The sequence below is a fragment of the Lepisma saccharinum genome, chromosome 16 (assembly GCF_977018435.1).
Source record: "Lepisma saccharinum chromosome 16, izLepSacc3.1, whole genome shotgun sequence".
In the NCBI taxonomy this organism is placed as follows: domain Eukaryota; kingdom Metazoa; phylum Arthropoda; class Insecta; order Zygentoma; family Lepismatidae; genus Lepisma; species Lepisma saccharinum.
Genome location: NC_139244.1, coordinates 12,455,410 through 12,471,231, shown reverse-complemented (window position 1 = coordinate 12,471,231; position 15,822 = coordinate 12,455,410). Strand labels below are relative to the sequence as shown.

Genomic DNA, 15,822 nt, shown 5'->3' with positions numbered 1-15,822 from the left:
ACTAAGCAATTTTCCCACTGACTTGTGCAAACACCACTACTGTATCTTTATGCCTTATAAACCACAGACTACTGTATTCCAGTACAAGCAGAACCATCTGGCGGGTGGAAGACAACACACGAGAATAGTAAGGATCTGCATGGAATGTCACTTCTACAACAGTGTAATCTGTGGTCCATACGTTTACATTTGGCATCCAACCTAAAACCTTGCCTATCACACTTGTTTACTTTGTACCAAAGCTTGTCAATTAGAGAAGGGAATCTAATCATTAGACCGGAAATCTTGGCGTGACACCAGAGAACTGGGAACAAGGTTCAGGAGAGGTGTGTCGCATTTCTGACTATAGCTTCCGAAAATGTCGCACACGTGTGGAACCTATGGAACTTGCAAGCCTTGCCAAGATTCGTCTATTTACGCGGCGCAATCTTGTTCCACATGTAACTTTCGCGAACTTTCGATGCAGAGACGTAAATAACTTGACGTACAATGCGTCTTTGCTCTCGGATAATGGGCTTCCTGACCTTCTACGACAGGACATTGTACAATGGGAGCGTACAGTGGGATGCATAAGTATTGCTCGTCAAATTGTCCATAACTACTTTAATTAATTTTTCTCGTGCATCCTACTGGTTTTTAAGGATTGTATTCTTCACGTACGATGGTACAAAAGCTATGCGAAGCTTGTGTGATATTTTGTTTTAATTGTTGAAATTATCATTGTATAAGACAAAGAATAAACATGGTGATGGACAGTTTGCTCGGTGATACTTATGCATCACACTGTACTACTTTGAAACACGGTTTTATACATATCTACTAAGTGCCGGATCTACAAATCTTGCCCCCCCCCCCCCGCAAAATATTACCAAAGGCCCCTCTCTACATACTTACCTTCATACATACACACATTTTATATATATATAAAATTATATTACACATATATAATGAATGTGTATGTGTGTGTGTGTAATTCTTGATTTCATGTTGACAAAGTCAAGTGCCTACAGGGTGATTCAAAAGTCCCTTAACACTCCCCTATAAAAAGTAAAGGAGTTAGGCTGGGTAAAATTGGTCATGATAGAAACAGGTTAGCCTTAGGGGAACCAAATTGGTGTGTTCCATATTGGTTGCCGCTATATTGAATTCAACTTGAAATTTTTCAATGGGAAGGGGGTGGGTGTGATGACACTGTTTTCTCACACCTGGAAGATGATACATTTGTTACAATCTTGCAGTCAACTCCTATCTGATTATACTGAATGCAACTCCAACTGGCGGCTGGTAAACAGCGAATCAGCGATCAGTTGAATTTTCTTCGAATGAGGTCGGGCATTTTCGAGTCACAAGGTACCGAACGTTGTTCGCGGGACGAAACAAATGAGCGTTGGGTACACCATATGTTGCCAAACGTACTGTAAAGAGAGAGAGAGAGAGAGAGAGTTTTCTCGGGCAACGGTATTGTCAGCACCAGAAATCAGCGGGGGTTGATGGTCACGCGGTCCTGAATGATGAAGTTTCCGGAAGGACCACACAGGTTAGAATGCAAGCGGACACACAGCCATATGAAGACAACCTGCACAAACAGAAGTAGGCCTTCGCTTGGCAACGTTGCTTGGGGAGAGCGATGTGATGCTTTCAGCTTTTACTTCGCAATTGACTTTGTTGACACCCATCGGACCACACGCCTCCGAGAATGATTGGAGACAGGACGCGCCGTAAATAACCATCAAGATCAACCGCCAGCTAGAGTTGTGATCAGTATAAAGACAGGTTGACGAAACCTTCACCACTGCATTTCTCGTGAAATTCTAGCCTGATTTGATTCTAGTCTGACTGCCACGCGGGAGACCCGGGGTGGGTGATCTAAGGTCGGAATTTGCCAGGCCTTGTACCCGCATAAAGCGGCTCCAGGGCCCACCCAGTCTCAAATCAAATAGTATCCGGTAGGGGGGGAGGGTAAAGTCTGCCAGAACGTGGTGCTGATCACATCACCTCCAAGATGGCCGACATTATACACATGGGGTACACATCGATTGCATTGAAAGTCTGTGTGAAACTGAAAATATTCCTCTTTCAAATGGTTGCATGTATCATGTATTTCTGTTCACTATTGGTTAAAATATGGCCTTACAAAATCGACCTTTTATTTTATTCGTGAACCATTATTAATTTACAAATCAATTGTTACTTAAAGGTATTAACGGTATTGGCAATTCTATTTTTATTGGACACGTATTTTTTTTTAAAAAAAAAAATATTATTTCACTGCAAATGAAATGTAGGCCTAAAAATAAATTGGAAGAAAAAATCTTATTTAACAGAGCTTAGTATAGTCAATAAACCACGGAAAACGTTATCAACACAAGTTTTAAAAGTCACAAGGTAAACTTTAGGTGTTAAGTTTAATAACAATTGTTACTAATTTTTTCATGAATAGAGAATAAAGAAAGTCTACTAACATATCGTATACGAATAAATTTAGATTGTCTCTTTGTGGATGTCTTTACAATCACTGTTTTTACAACGTAACGTATGACACGTACAACGGTATAAGTCAAATTAACTATGAATATTATTAATGACGTGTCCCTCTGTACTGACGTACTCAATTGGACCGACATCCCACCCTCTTTTCATACTCATACAATGATGAACGGGCGGCACGGGAGGGGGAGGCGGTGCATACATGATTTGCCCCAGGAACCATATTTTCAACATTGCTTTGTAAATATTGCGAGGGTTAGTACAGTGTGAAGGCTTACAATTTGAAGATAGGAAAGGGACATAAATGCAGTGATATGTATTACGACCATTTTGGGAGCCTATTCAAAAATCGTTGACCAAACAAAAAATATTTCCTATAAAAGTTGTTTGAAATTAAGATAGCTATCAGGCGACAGTAGACCACCACATTACTTCAAAATACTCCTCTCAACTCACTCTACGAGTATGTGAAAGGGACATTTTGTTACCTGACTATCCACCTGAAAACTATTTACCTGTTGCAAAGTTCAAGACTCGCTATGTGTATCGAATAAGACGTGTGTGTGTTGTAACTGTCTTCTACATTCACATATAACAGTCCCTACTTTATTTCTATTGTACACATGTTCATAAAATTAACAGGGAACCATTGAGATCAAAAACGCTGTATCAATGTCAATATTTTTGAAGTTGTTGTTGATTTCGATTAGTTTTTGTTATGTAAGATGATTGACTTAAATGTCTTGTGTTAAAAATCGCAAAATGAGTTTGTGTCGGATTCTTTGAGATGAAATAATAGTTTAAGGAAGATAAATTATGTTCTTTTAATTCTTGAAACTTCAGTTATATAATATAGAAACCCAGTTGAGCGCTGAGGACACGAAATTACATTTTTAAATTGAGTAATAGTCTGCTCATCCTTCGCGTACTGTATACACTACAGTACTGTATATTCAGTGTAAAGTATAGTTGCAGTGCGATTATAGTTATTGTTCCTATTTACACAAATTAAAAAGCATAGATTTTTTATATCTCCTGCTACTCTATACTTTTACTAATCTCCTTCTAATTTCAGGAAAGTGGAGGTACAAAGCATACTAAGAAATGAACCATTATCTTCACTGTAAAGACAGAAATGGGACATCGGTCCACAACATATAAGAGGACCCTTCCTGAAGTAATCTTGGCTAGGTTTCAAACAATAACACACCGAACCTAAAGCATTAAAACATTTGCTGACTCAAAATCCTAAATCGAGATCAACCTACTGGGCATGGACACAGACCCTTTTATTTTATCAATGAAATGTTGGAACGTGACAGAACACAAGGTACCATATGTTCCGGTAACTAGTGCCATCTACTGCACTGGCAGAGAACAAATGCAAGACAAACTCAACCTGTAACAATAATAGTGGCCTCGCATTCTTGCCAAATCTGCAGAGCACCTACTACACTTCACTGCTTGCTAACATTGATGCTCTTAATAGGCCAGTCAATGAAGGACAAAAAAAAGGACAATGTCGGGAATAATTCCGTAAAAGCTGAATATTGGTCAGTTGTTAGAACACTACTAGTAGTGCAAAATCCCAAAAGTCCCCGCTCCTCCTCGCGATGCTTCTCCCCCCCCCCCTCAACGCCCCCCAAACATTAATTTCGCAGATTCTCAGTTATTGACCCATATCTCCGTAACCAATGGTCGTAGACAGGTATTCTTTTTTTAGTCCTAATCCTCATTAGATGGGCTACAAAAAAGATTAGGTTTAATTTTTTGATAATGTTAGTGATTTTGTCGTAATTTAAAAAAAAATCTTCAAAAAGTGACTCTTTTCTAGTACTTTCTGAAGTTTTTGCCTTGTAACTTTTGAATAAATTAAATGACAAAAAATTGTTTCGAATAAAAGTTGTAGCCTAATTTATAAGCTTTAAAACGATATCAGTTTTGATATATTTTATTGAAAGATGCGCCATAAAATGTGTCTCCAAATGGAGGACAGCACCAAAAAAGTGCGTCTTGATCAGAGACCGGCGGTTAAGTCCGGAATCATTGACTTTTCGATAAAAGTATGAAACTTGGTAGGTAGAATCAATTGTTATACCACTTAAGATATGTTCAGTCGAGTAGACAATCGCCATCTGCGTGCTGATGGCCGCCATCTTGAAAAGAGTCCGCCATATTGGATTTGATATATCTCGGGAACGGTGACACCTTGTCAACTTCAGGATTTTTCAGAAATGCACCAAATAATGTAAACTTTCATAATATAGCAATAAATCTATTTTTGAAAAATAAAAATAGTGGTCTTGTAGAAAAACTCACTATAACACTTTATGTGAATATCTCCGAGTTAAAAGTCTTAATAATTCTCGATCCATACAATAGTATTGTATATTTGGTAACGTTACGAAATGTTTGTTAGAAGACTTTAGACGAACTAAACCCTTAAAATACTATTTTCTTTGTATTTATAAATTAACCTCAAATAACATTTTTAAGATAAATACAAGATATATATAACCCAATTTGATTTCTGAAAATATGAATGGGAGAAAAATCAAAATTGTATCCTTCACATTCGCATAATGTAATGGAGGCAAGATTTTCCATTCAACACTTGGAACGTCCAGTTCACTGTTTAATTGGCGCGTATTTTATGGTTTCTCTCTAGTTATCACCAGCAAATACTTACATACATTGTCACTGACAATTTGTCAGCCATTGACATATCCAAGGACCTCTGTCGCTCTGTACTTCTCCATCAGAAATCAGCAGAGCTGGGTTGACAACAAAGGCACTTACAAATATACCAACCCTATGGTCATAAGTGCTGGAGGTTCTTTCATGATACAGACATTTTCTTATTCTAACACCCTCATATTGACAAAAGTGGATCACAATAACCCATTCTAACCATGTCAAAACGATTAAAAACGATTGGGATATTTTCCAATAACTACACATTTCCAGATGGCCTTAAGCGCAAAACACATTCCTCTTCATAAACTCTTATCGTCTCACATAATATCTATGAAACAAAGTTAAAATTAACAAACAAACAAGAAAAAGCAGTAATTTTGCCTGTAGTATTGTATGAATGCGAAACTTGGTTCATTGCATTAAAAGAGGAACATAAATGAAGAGTATTTGAACATAAAATCTTTAGAAAAATATTTGGACCTAAAAGGGATGAGGAGACAGGTGAGTGGAGATGGTAACATAATTTAGAATTGTATAATTTGTATTCATGTGCAGATACGTATTATTAGAATAATTAAATCAAGAAGACGTAGGTGGGCAGTTCACGTGACACGAATTGGAGAGGAAAGAAGAGTTTACAGGATTCTTGTTGGGAAACCTGATGGTAAGAGACCTATAGGAAGACCCAGACGAAGATGGAGGGATAATGTTGAGATGAACCTGAAGGAAATCAGTCCGGATGGAAAAGATTGGATTGATTTTGCCCAGGATATGGACAGATGGAAGGCTTGTGTTGCTGCAGCCATAAACCTTCGGGTTTAGAAATGCTAGAAAGTGAGTGAGTTACTTAAGCTGAGTACCTTTCAGCCTTCAAGATCTGATGAATTAAGAACTTGCAAGTAAAGAAACCACCTGTTGCTGACATGTTATGAACTAGATGAGTTGATAGCAATGAGTGGATACCCAAACTTCAACCCATTCCCGTGATGTAACAGCACTGCTGTTTTTGTTTCTTAATGACTAAATAAGTCGTAATGGTGTGACATGGGTTTGAAGTTACTCTAAAAACCGCAAATCTTCTGAAAACACTACAGTTCCAACTTTTGCATATTGATATTGAATATACGTACCGTACATAATATGTATTCAAAATATCGAACTGCGTTCAGTGGTTCCCGGCTAGCCACAAGTATATGAAGACGATAAGAGAGTATTCATGTCGTGAGGCTCCACCATGAAATGACTGCCTTAAAATGCATGGCGGTGTTCTTACTGGAGGAGTCTTAGATATAAACTCTGGAGCAAACCAAAATTCCTTCTTGTTTGGTACAAAGGATTCATTTAGTGAAGCTTCACATGTGAGAAAACAGCACATGCCCATCAGACTACAAAGTACGTACTCTTCAAACTGCATAAGGATGTATACCTTGTCAATTTTAACACAGAACCTGACTCAAGATATCTCAATTTGGAAGACTAGTGCATGGAAGGAACTAAGAGAGTCCAAAACTCTCAGTGTAACAATTTAAATTGAGAGAGAACTTCACGTTGTTCATCTGGGAAAGAGCCTTCATAAAATAAACTTCTTTTTATACTCGTACATCGACACTTTTCCAATCTGCAGTGGGGTTTTCACGCTCAAGACCATTACAACCAAGTACAACCGGGGAATCTAAGGAGCAAACGAACGAAAGTAAGTCTCTGCCCAAGAGGGGCTCGAAAAATGAAATTTTGCGAGGAAACGGGGTTGCGTGGACGGACAAAAGGGACTGCAGTGACCAGCTGTTTGCATCAGTGTGTACTGCTTTGCTCGCGTTCTCCCCTTCTTTTAATTTAATTTAATGTAATCAATTTATTAATCAATTTAATAGAATTTCAATTACTTCTACTTTCAGAAATCAAATTGGGTTGTACATAAATTCAATTCCTCTTAAAAATGTTATTTGAGGTAAATTTACAAATACAAATAATAGTATTTTAAGGGTTCAGCTCATCTAAAGTTTTCTAACAAACATTTCGTAACGTTACCAAATATACAATACTATTGTATGGATCAAGAATTATTAAGACTTTTAACTCTGACTTATTTACATAAAGTATTATAGTGAGTTTTTCTACAAGACCACTACTTTTATTTTTCAAAAATAGATTTCTTGCTATATTATGAAAGTTTACACTGTTTGGAGCATTTTATGCACAGTAAGGCTAACCGGGATCGGATCTACAGTTTAGAATGGAATGCGAACCACTAAGTGCCTCCACCGGGAATCGAACCCGAGACCTTTTGATTACAAGGCGACGACGTTACCACTGCGCCATCGGGGAGGCTAAATAGAACCAGAAATATTTATGACAGAACTAGAGAACCTACATCAAGAGAGAGAGAGGTAAAAAAGGAGAAATGATAGAGAAATAGAAAACGAATAAGAAAATCCAATAAAAAATGATTAAGGAGGCGAGAGAAAGAGAGAGACAGACAGAGAAGTAGAAAGAGATAAGATGTACATTGGGATCCATGAGTATTAGCGTGCAAATTGACCATGACTGTTTTCATTAATTTTTCTCTTACGTACATCCTGTGTGTTTTTATGCGATCGATTTTTATGTATGCTGGTGCAGAAGTTGTCAACAGCTTGTTTTGAGTTTTCGTTTAATTCTTAAAGCTCTTATTGGGTCAAATAAAGTGCACGAACATGGTGATGGACAATTTGCACCGTAATACTTCTGGATCCCACTGTACAAGGGTAAAGAGGAACACAAGAGAAACAAAAGAAAAACGAGGAAGGTAAAAGAGGATAGTCTGGAGTAAAAAAGGAGAGGGAGAGGGAATACGCATTTGTGAAACTCTTATAATCCTTAACATTTTATACCCTCAACCATAATTTACCACTGCCTAGCCCACTGAATCAAAATGTCACACTGTTCGTTTTGTAGCGCTACATGGCAGCATTCTCAATAATTTAACTGAGCTCTGGCTCCCTATTTCTAAGTGTTAATTTTACCCTTGCATTTCTTTTTTACGAAAGTGGGTCAATAGAAAAAATGACTCCATCGCCGCCTCTGCTCACGCCATTAATGAGCATGATTGATCATTGGTGTTGGTGTTCGAAGAAATTAAAACTTCATTGGACGATAAAGAGTACATTGGACAGCACACGTTAAGACATGACTGCCATCTATCAGCTGCCTTCCGAACTACAGCCGCTAGACATAACGTCGTCTATTTATGACGGTTGATGGGTTATTTACTGAAGGTATGTAATGTAGATCAAGGCCGTCTATTCACAACGTTTAGTTACGTCATATGCATGCTATGCAAATTTCGAAATCGAAAAGAAAGAAAAAAAAAAAATACTTGCAATAAGCAATCGGGCAAGAAATGCAACACGAACAATGGTGATCGATCTCTCTAGATAAATGCACAGATGGGTCAGTGTGTAAAAATTGTTACAGAAATGTAAAATTGTTGGTTGCTTTATACATTTGTAAAGGATGAAATTTAAGGGTTAATATGAGTATTTTAGGAGAATATTTTATTCTAATGATGTAGTTCCAATATAACTCTAAGAAGGTAAATAAATTATCTACTACCTTTTCGGTTCGTTGTACACAAGGTTGCATAAATATTACGAGGTAGTGGCGTGCTCAAGGCAGGGTTGGCCCGGGTGGGCCCAGCCCAGTGTTCCCCACGCGGGTTTTTTTTCCCGAAAATAATGTAAATTATTGCTTTAAATAATTGTAAGGTTCTAGAATTGTCAACATTGTGAGAAAACTTGTAAAAGCTTAGCTAAGCTTATAATACTCAAAATAATTAATGTGGTACAAGTCACAGTGGGTTTTTTTCAGGATATTTTTCTCAAATAGACGTTTAACAGAAATAATACGAACATATATCCAAGAAACAAAAATCAAGAGGGTCTGAAATATTTAGATAAAACATTTGAAAGAAAAATGCTTATAATTTTGAAATGTGGTAGCACTTTAGATATTAGTCACTTCCGTATTGCGAAAGCCACATAGTCTCACCTGTGACGATCAACTTTTACAATAATTTTTTCCATGAATAAAACATTACAAAGAAGAATTGAGTACATGTTATTGAAATGTCGTGAAAGTAGAATAAAGTTAATTGTGGTATAATTAAACCAAACACTTTTCAAATGATCCATTTCATTTCTCAAAATTCAGTATGTGTGCAAATGTTCTGTTATCTTTCCAATGCCTTCCACTGAGACAGTGACCCCTCCCTCCAGTTCAGTGCATTGATTGAACGTAATGAGTTGCTTGCCCATGTAGCATAAATGTTATTTGTGGTTAGGAGCTCTATGCCCAAGAAGTCAAGCACTCTCATAATCTACCACGATTTCTTTTTATCTTAAATATAGGGGATGTGGGGTACTCCAGTAAATACAATGCATACATATACTTTCATATTTTGACCATTTTCAAAGCTTTTTACATACTACAATTTCGAGCTTTGTGCATAAAACTTTCAGGGGCATTGTGACATTACTTGCACTGTAAATTCACAATAAAATTTTCGAAACATAATGCACGATTTAGGAGGAGCATGGGTGGGGTGGATGGGCAAAGAAAGACAAGTCATCTATTTTGTGACCATGATAACATGTTTCTGCAGCTAGAAAACTTGACAGACTGCAATGTGACATGGGAGTGAAATTGAACAATGTGTTTCAAGATTGTGAATGAAAAACTGATTTTCCTCATGTTGCACGCACGCTCTATACCATGCTCTCCTTTTCCCCAAAATTGTCTACAATTCATTTTCAGAGTATAAGGAACTAAACTCAGTCATTGTTCAGTCTGTCCGCAATTATGCAGTAAAACTTTTAAAATTATATTTCATAGTTTAGGAGAGGAGTGATGTTAAAATCACAAACAAATTTTGCCATAAATGTAAAATTTTTGAGTTGGAATTTTTAGAGTTACAAGATAACTTAAAGGATTGGTGTCATATTCTATTTGAGAAAAAATTGTCATCATGTTTAAAGATGGTGGACGACAGACTGATTTACATGCCTTGCCAGAGCTTTAAGTTATGCAAATATTCGAGGTTAAATTTTCGTTGATTAAGAAAACCAAGTCTCAGCTACGTTAGGACATTACTTGAGTTTGAAGTTTTTAATAAAAAAAAACCTGTAAATATAGTGTGTGGTTTCGGAAGTGTCACCAATTTTGAGACCACGATATCTTTAGCAATTTTAGAGTTTGTAAGCTGAAATTCATGTCGCAAATAGATACACCCAGGGAATGATTTTATTTTGCATTGTTGAAAGCATTTCAAGATGGTGGATGAAAAATTGATTTTTCATATTCTGAGGTAGCTCCAAATTCTGATGCCAGTTTTAAATATCTGCCTAAACTACATTTTTGGACATTAAGAAAATATACTTATTTTAGGGCATTTTTCTTATAAATGTATATTTGGTTGTAGCTTTTTAGGGCATTTCTTAAGCTATGGCTTGACAAATAATTTATTTTAAAAATATAGCGCATATGTATGTTGCGATCCAAAAGGGGGGCCACTAATGTTTTATCCATGGGAACTGTTAGTTTCATAGCAACCAGATATTTTGGAGGATGGGTACAGTATTCCATTTGGATGAAATCAGTCAAGACAATTAAATATGTCAGCCTTATAATTTTGGCATGGTTAATACACACAGGAGATATTTAAAATTGAAACATTCACAAACATAATGGGAAAACACAACTGTGAACAAACTGTATTGAAGCAGATTTAAAAATGTGTGCAGCTACCGTATGTTGTATAGTAGGTAAAGGTAAAGTTTCCCGTGCATATCCAGGGTGGCTACTCACCGGGAATTCCTTGAATTCCGGGAATTATGCGTGAATAATTGGCTCCGAGAATTCTGCATGAATTCTTCGTGAATTTTTCCCCGTAGACGTGAACAAGTGCAACATTTATTAAATCCATATTCCACTGAGGGCATCCCCAATGGTGCAGTGGTAACATCGTCGCCTTTTAATCAAGGGGTTCCGGGTTCGATAACAGTGGAGGCACATAGAGGTTCGGATCCCACATTTAATTGAAGCTCCAGTTCCACGGGATGTGTATTCTGACATGACATTCATACAAGTTACAGTGAACAACTGATTCTTGTTTTTTTATTAATGATAACGATTTTTGTAAATATTATAAATTTATAATTACTATATAACTATAGTATAACCTATGTAAACAAAAAAGCATTGATGCAAAATTAATATTTTTTTTAGATTTCATGAATTATAAAAAATGTGTGTCACTAGTGTAAAAATTGGTTATTGTTCTTTTATTATGATCCTTTTCTAATTATTATACAAATGCGCTTATATAAAAAAAATGCTGTGAATAACGAAATGGTCCCGTGAATTTTAGTGATAAAAAAATTGCGGGCCTCGGAGAGCAATCCCCCTTCCCCCCTCCCCCCGGCCAGGTATATATATCTCGTCAGAAATAAAAGTAGAATTACCCAGATACCGTCAGTTTTCTATTTTGTGGTTATAATGCTGGGCAATGCGCCATAACGCAATTGGACCACAGAAAGATATACTGTCTTTCACTTCTAAGAAGCATCAGAGATTACGTTCATTTATCTGTCTCTGACTTGGCATCAGAACAGAGGCTTATTAACCCATTGTTTGAATATCCTCGCGGATTAAATGCAGACGCGGGTTAATAAAGCTTATGCAAGGTTATTGGAGACAGCTTTTTCTCTGCCAAATTTCTCCGTCTGCTGGTCTTCAATTAGATTTAATTGGGGCAAAGAGGTATACAGAAACAGTCTTTATTTATAGAAGGTAGACAGGAACTAGACTTGGTTCCGCTAATGAATTCTGTATTCTCATATCGTAATTAAGGATTCTGTGGCCAAGAGTTTTTTTTTACTTCTAGCAAGGAAGTCGGAAGAGATTCCTAATTTGCTGCTTGTTAAAGAATTTGGAAGTCCCTTAACTAACTCTCTAGCCTTCTTAAGATCGAAGGTTTATGGCTGCAGCAACACAAGCCTTCCATTTGTCCCTATCCAATCTTATCCGTCCTTATCAGATATGATATCCGCCTGTACAGGAAAATTAGGTGAAGAATGTTTTTCAAATTAGACAATTTGGTAGATACTCCCTCTGTCCCATAATTATAGTCCGGTATGCCAAAATGGTAGTACGGAAATGACAGACGAAGAGGCAGATGGAAAGCACAATTCGTACTGATCCTTGAGTAATAAAGTTGTATGACTCATTCCCTTGTTTCATGTTCTTCTTCTGTATACACCAATGTCACAGTTTGAATATCGGGCAATTATTATGAGACAACAAACAAAGGTGTACCGGACAATAATTATGGGACAGAGGGAGTAGCTTCCAAAGACCATCATTTAATGTTTTAACACCCCTGTAAATCCATCCTGATCGAGATTCTTGGTGAATGTGATCGAACACTAAATAGTTTCACATTTCTAGATAAAAACCTACTAATTGTTGAACAAAATTTGCCCTTGCTGCTGATTCGTACGTCATTCTAGTGAATAGTCGTGTGGTTCTTTTTATTTATATTCTTTTCTTATTTTGTAGCGTTCTTCTACCACGATGTGGAGCAATGATGAATAGAAACTAAAGGGACACTCACAAAGGAACCAGCTAGGGTTCGAGGCCGCGATCTTCGGTGGTAAGACTGTGAGTCAATCACACTACATATATGATTAAAATTCAGTTAGGCATACAGTAAGTTACCGAAAATTTGCAAAACTTCAGTCCCTTTGGTAATTGCAGTGGATTAAATACCAATAACAGGAGTGATATGATATTATAAACCCCTGCAAAGTGAACTATGGATAAATGAAAAACAGTGTAGACTCAATTAACTTTAGTAATTAAGGCTTGTATCACAGATATGTATATTATAATACTCTTATCTGTGCGTCTATCATTGAGGGCCAAAATTAGTTTCACTGAATGTGAAAGATCTAGTGGATTTTTCAAGTCACATTGTTATTGGTACAGTTTTTACTTCAATACTTCAAATGCTTCATAACTCTGGCAGCTCTGTTGTCAAAATTTCGACTTGTTAAGGTGATATGTCCCTACAATGGCACTTTTCTACTTAACCATACAATCACCAGCCTCAAACCCATCGAATGTTGCGCATTTCCCATACTGGTCACAAATTACAGATCAACATGGCATCAGTCCTCAGACGTCTCATTATGACCCTTCGATAGTTTCTTACATATTTCTCACCTAAAAGTGGCACTCTAGAAAAACAATGGGGTGTAAGGATTGACCCTTTCAGAAAACACCTAAATGTCAACCGCACTTCCACGTAGTACACCCTGGACCATTTTGCAGACTAACAAGGCTCTGGCGTCTGAACCCATGTAACTTGTGTGCTGTCCGTATATGTTTGCGATTGTCACTTCTACTTATCACCATTTATTCTAATCTTAGCAATTAGCCAAAAGTAGCAGAAACGCAAAGTAAAATAAACTAAATCAATCAATCAATAAATGCAATCGAGAAAAATTAACACTGACTTTCACCATTGACTAACTTATAGAATGCACTGCATGGAGTACACTGATAATGTAAAATATTGACAAATATCGGATGAGACTTTCCAATACAGAAAAACAGGCGTAAATATATCATACATTATGTAAATACCAAGGTCTTATGTTATAAGCGATCAAAATTTGGGGTTGCATGACTTTGGGAACACACTGTTTTACGGGGGGAAAAAAGAAATGGAAAGGAAAGCTAAGTTTTCATGTTTATTTCACTGCTACTATTTCTAAGAAGTTTCGGAAGGGTTGAACCTTCCAACCCCTTTCTCAGTATGCATTTTGTTTTACTGCATATAATACGGCTTTATTATTCTTCTCTGCATTATTTCCCAAATTCATATTTGACTTTTATGCAATAAGACAATTTCAATTTCCTATATACTTGAAGATGCATTCCTTGGAAATCTTGACATTGGATATAAGTAGTACCCAACTGCGTTTTGAATTGGACACACGTGTTACCAAATTGGTCTGGCTAGAAAAACCTCCTCTGCTTGCCAAAATTTATTTTTAAACGAACTTAACCCGCTGCGCATTTAACGGCGGTCTTTCAGAATGTCCTACATTTTTTTGCAATATCGTGTTTTGTTGTGGCCTTGCGAATTAGGTATAAAAGCGTTAATAAAAGCTTGTAATTTATTTTTGAACAAATATACAACAGGTATCGTAAATTCAATGATAACCAACGTGGTTGATGTTGAAGCAATGTAAGAACGCTAAGGCAATTTTTTATGTAAACCTGAGGCCCTGTTTTGTTGCTGATGTCTGGGAGAAATTTGAAATAAATCATGTCATATATTTTGAGCCACTGGCGTACGCAGGAAGAACCGATGGGGCTACAGCCATCGAGAAATTTGAGGAAATAAAAAAATCCAAATGCAAACAGTAAAGAACTCGGGAAAAATGAAAGCTGTAAATGCAATTTCCCTTAAATAACCCACTATTACTATTTTTGACTTTGAACAACTTCTATATACTCCCCCTTTGGCCCCTATTCCTAAAAAAAAAACCATCAAATGCAGGAAAAGATGGCAGAATAAGGGCTGACTACTAAAAAATGTATACTTAACCCCCTCCTTTCGAAAATCCTGGGCACGCCACTGATTCCAGCCCCTCTCCCCGATAAAAAATCCTAGTGAAAATTACAGGAAAATTATTTATATACAAAGAGAATTTATTAGTCTACTATGGCTATAGTACTGGATACTATCTATAGTTGACAATTCACATAGTCTTTGAAGACGATGTATACTTCACTAAAAATTAATTTACACGTTATGTTGAAAGAAAAGTGTTATTTTTAATCATGGCCGTTCACATCCACGTGAAAACAATCCTATTTGCAGCAAAAATTTATCTGACTCCATTCCAATAATTGTTTGGCAAAGGTAAAATACAGATAAAAAATAGGTTGTTATTGTGAGACAAAGTAGTATGTTTCTGAATCAATTGCGATAATTTATCATAAATTGTGTTTGACATTTAATAGAAATCGATTGTAAAGAAGGGTTCGAGTTACTACTCTCACTTTAAGAACTGAAAGGCATGATACCATTTCTCTTCTACAACGCTCATTGTTAATCCTTTGCTGATCGACATGTCTATATATACATCCTCTGCATTGGCATCGGTACAATTAAATTCTTTAAAAACGCCTAAGATGTACGTACGAGAAGTGTGAATGAAAGTAGTGATGGACAATTTGCCTCGTCATACTTATGCATATCACTGTACAACCAACGGCAAAAATAACAGGCTAGTTTCATTCATTTCATTCTACATCCTGTGCTGGTTTAAGGAATGGAATTATGTTGATGCTAAGCAGAGAGTGTCATTTGCTTACTGACGTCTTGATTTCATGATCATATTGTGGAAATCAGACTTAATGAAAATGGTGATGGACAATTCGCGTATTACTTTTGCTGTGGGGTGTAGTGTAACGTGGGATGCATAAGTATTTCCAAGTAAATTGTCCATAACCAGGCATCTAGAAATATATTTCAGAGGGGCTCAGAACCAATGTCTCAGAAATAATAATATAAATGTTTAAATTAAC

At 36.7% G+C, this 15,822-nt stretch overlaps 1 protein-coding gene across 2 annotated transcripts in view; it reads right to left on the bottom strand.

Annotated features, from left to right (window-relative positions):
* AMPdeam (AMP deaminase) overlaps positions 1 to 15,822 on the bottom strand; it is a 172,507-nt gene that overhangs the window by 144,088 nt on the left and 12,597 nt on the right. The gene's annotated exons all lie outside the window — the stretch shown is intronic.